The sequence below is a fragment of the Lygodium microphyllum genome, chromosome 13 (genome assembly GCF_053477565.2).
Source record: "Lygodium microphyllum isolate KBCC chromosome 13, Lygodium_microphyllum_v1.1.10, whole genome shotgun sequence".
NCBI lineage: Eukaryota > Viridiplantae > Streptophyta > Polypodiopsida > Schizaeales > Lygodiaceae > Lygodium > Lygodium microphyllum.
The window spans coordinates 99797130-99801449 of record NC_141147.1 but is presented as its reverse complement, the minus strand read 5'-3'; positions in this window follow the sequence as shown (position 1 = coordinate 99801449).

Sequence of the window (4320 nt, the reverse complement as noted above, 5' to 3'; positions counted from 1 at the left end):
AACAATGCTAAGATGTGACAATCAGAGTTGCATCACCATTGCCAACAATTCAATTTTTTATACATGTACCAAACACATTGAGATCCAGAATCATTATGTGCATGACTTGATTGAGGATGGGATAGTAGATCTGGTCTATTAACCAATAGAGGAAAATGGAGAAGATATCTTCATCAAAGCTCTTACAAAGTATATCCTTTGAATTCATCTTTAGACACTTGGCATTGGGCCGAGGATGTAGTCACTTGTGGGTGGACATTGAGGAGGGGTGTAAGATATGCTCAATGCCCCACCCTTGTAAGGTTCCACCAATAATCCATGGTGCTCTAAGTTGTAAGGACCCCATTATGAGGAGAAGCCGTGTGTGAGCAGGGACATTGGTTGGATCTTAAATTGTATGTTAGATGAGGTCTATGTGACCGGATGGCAAAAAGGTGACCTTTGTGAATCTAGACTTTTGGTTAGAGTGGTTGTTATGTAGGCAGCGACTTGAGGCACAATGTATCAAGTTGCTTTGGGGTTCGGCTGACCAAGGAAGGTTCATAATATGGTTGCATAGGCCGACTAGATGACACTATAGAATTTGCTATTAAGTAGGTATTCAAAAAGGTGAAATTGGACACTTTTTGATGATGAAAAGAAGATAGGAGAAGATTTGGAGTCATGGCTTAAAGAGCTTCAAGACTTCTTTGCGCTGCATGGAATTTTTGAAGAATAGAAAGCAAAGATTGTGATTCTACAACTACGTAGTATGGCAAAGCTATGGTGGAAGTCCTATGTGCGAACTAGGATTCAAATCAACCTTGTCACATGGGAGGAGTTTCATACGTAGACTAAGAAGAGGTATTATTATTCCCACTACAGTATGGAAAAGAAGATGGAATTTATAATTTCAAGAGGATAAGCATGATCTTTATGTCAATGAATATAAATGAAAATTCTTATGGCTCCATAAGAATGCTCCTAAACTAGCCAGAGATGCCCTAAAAGGCAAGCTCATTGAAGGATTGAAGGATGGCTTGAAGTATCAAGTCAAGAGATTAGGACGTGTTGATTTTCTTGACGTTGTAGTAAAGGTAGAGAATTATGAAAATATGTTGAAATACAAGGAGAAAAAGTTAGTACATTTCTCTAGTCTGTAGATTATCTTCATAGGCTATTGTCCACAAAGCTACTATTTTGCTACCTCTAAAAGTATAAGCCATGATAGAATCCCAATAATAGCAGCGGTTTGAATACTCTACAAAGAGGGCCTATACAGGGTTCTAAAAAGTTCCAATAATGCAAAATCAAAACATCTATAGTAATTAAAGTAATTAAAAGAAAAGACAATAATTCCGATGGCAATAAGACTTGGAAATCCTTGATGAATAGCAAAAATATTGGGACTATGCTACCATTGCGACGAGCAAGTCCATCATACTTTTGAATGTTTGAATAAGGCGGTGAACAATCTATTGCAAGGCAAGAAGATTGAGATGGATAGGATGATCAAGGAAGTGGATGAACAAGATAAGTGTCTAAACTCTCCCATCAAGTGCATGATTTCTTCTAGTTGGCACTTAAGGCTTCTGTTTTGAAATTTTTTGGTAAAAACTCACTAACAAAAGGTAAACTTTCTCAGATTCATTCTAGAAGTATGCATTTCTTTGTGTCCTTGAAACTTCTTAAAAATTAGAATCTAAATTTTGATGAAATAATAAAATGACATATGGAATTGGTTAATAGGGAAGGACATTTTACAAAGGGCTTGATATAAAACCTATCCTTCATATTAGACAATGAGATACATAAGGGAGATTTTTATGTATTTGACATGGGGGAAAGTGATGTGATAATTGGGATGGATTGGTTAACTGAAAATCATGCCTTAATTGATTGTGAAGAGAGAAATTTCAAAGAAAAAGATAATAAATTCCACAACATTTAGGGAAGGGAGAGAGATTAAAAATCATTAATTATTTAAGCAACAAAAATTTTGAGGAAAATTAGATGAGAATGTGAGATCTTCTTAATCTTTGCAAGAGAGTTAAAGACATAAGAGGAAGAGAGGAGTCTTGAGAAATTGCTTGATGACTACAATGATGCTTTTTTCGATGACTTGCCTGGTATGCATCGTTCTAGATCAGTTGACCATGCTATAGAGCTATATCTTGGAACAAAACCCTACTCTAGAGCATCCCACCAATTCAATATAGAAGAGCTAAGAAGCTAAAACTATGACCTGGTGATCTCTTGAGAAATAGATTTATCAAGCCTAGTGTTTCTCCCTGGGACACTTATGTATTGTTCCAGAAGGAGAAGGATGGGACACATAGACTCTATATTGATTACATAGAACTCAATAATCAAACCATAAGGAACAAGTATCCCCTTCCATACATTGATAATTTATTGAGCCGATGGAGTGCTACAAATATGTTTTTAAAGATATACTTATGATCAAGTTACCATCAAATCTGTAGAAAGTTTGAGGATATTCCAAAGATTACTTTTCGAATTAGATATGGTTATTATAAATTTATAAATCTAGCCTTTGGATTAACCAATGCTCTAACCACATTCATGTGTTTAATAAATAATATTTTTCATTTGTATCTTGATGAATTCATTCTTGCATTCTTGGATGATATCTTTGTATATACTAAAGATCATCATTAGGAACATGAGGTACATCTTAGGAAAAGTCATCATATTTTGAGGAAACATAAACTATTTGCTAAATGGAGTAAATGTTCATTTGCAAAAGATAAGATTGTTTATCTGAAAGAGTTATCTCTAAAGAGGGAGTTTATATAGATCTCAATAAGATAAAGGCTATTATTGATTGGCTTATACCAAAGTGTGTGAAAGATGTGAGAAGCTTCTTAAGATTAGTTTACTATGAGAAAACCATATTCGAGACTTTTCTATGATAGCAAGTCCTTTGACTGAATAACTAAGAGGACTACACGTTTTACTTGGACACACACGTGATCAAGACTTTGAAACATTAAAATAGAAAGTTGCTGAGAATTATACTTAAAAAATTCATGAGATGGAAAAACCTTTTGTGTTATCTTGTGATGTCAATGGGGAGCGATTGGGAGGTGTATTGACACAAGAGGGGTGAGTATTATCAATCTAAAAAATTAAGGAGGTATGAGTTGAACTATCTTGCACATGACCTAGAACTTATTGATGTAGTTCATACTAAAAAATATTGAAGACATTTGTTAGTTCAAGTGAAATTTGAGCTAAGAATTGATCATTAAAGTCTAAAATACATTTTAACTGAGCCATTGTTGAATAATCGGCAAAAGAGATGGTTGCAATTGTTATATGAATATGACTTTGATAACAAATATATATGTAGAAAGGAAAACAAAGTTACTGATGCTTTAAGTTATAGACCTATGTGTAATAGTTTATCTATTATACAAATTGACTTGATTGATGATGTGCAACTTGAAGAGTAGGATGACCTTATGTATTATAAAGTCTTGCTATTCCTAAATGAAAAATTGGAAAAAACATATGATGGAAACTTTCATATGCTTAAGGGAAATCTTTATTATTTGAATCATTTGTGTATCCTTGCTACTTCAAAGTTCTAGAAAAAATTCCTAGAAAATACCATAATTTTTCTTTCTTTGCTCATCTGGGAGGATTTTCAATGACTTACAACTAAGTTAAGAACTCATTAATTTGGCCAGGGATGAAAGATACTAGAACACATGTAAGGGAATGTTTGGAGTGTCAACAAGTTAAAATTGAATAGAAATGTATGCCTGGTGAAATGCAACCATTTGGATATACCTAACCGAAAGTGGGAATCCATATCAATAGATTTTATTACAAAGTTGGATGTTTCTAAGAGAGGATATGATACTATCTTTGTGGTAGTGGACATACAAAAAATACTCATTTTTTAAGTGAAAAAGACTGACACCACTTTAAGTGTAGCTAAATTGTTTGTGAAAGAAATATTCCATTTGTATGTATTCCCAATAATATTGTTGTTGATAGATATCTAAAATTTACATTTAACTTTTGGCAAGTCTCATTTAAGGCCTTTGGAACCAAACTAAGGATGAGCACTGCATCACATCCATGGAATGATGAACAGACAGAGAGAGTGAACTAGGTTCTAGAGGATATGCATAGGATGTATGTATATGAAAAATAAAATAATTGGACTGAATATTTGGCATTAATTGAATTTACGTACGACAATTCATAGCATGCATAAATTAAAATAACTCTGTTTGAATATGGTTGCAAGTATGTGTCTCTTGTTTTTTAAAGTTGCTTTAAATAGAGTAGAGATTAAAAAAAAAT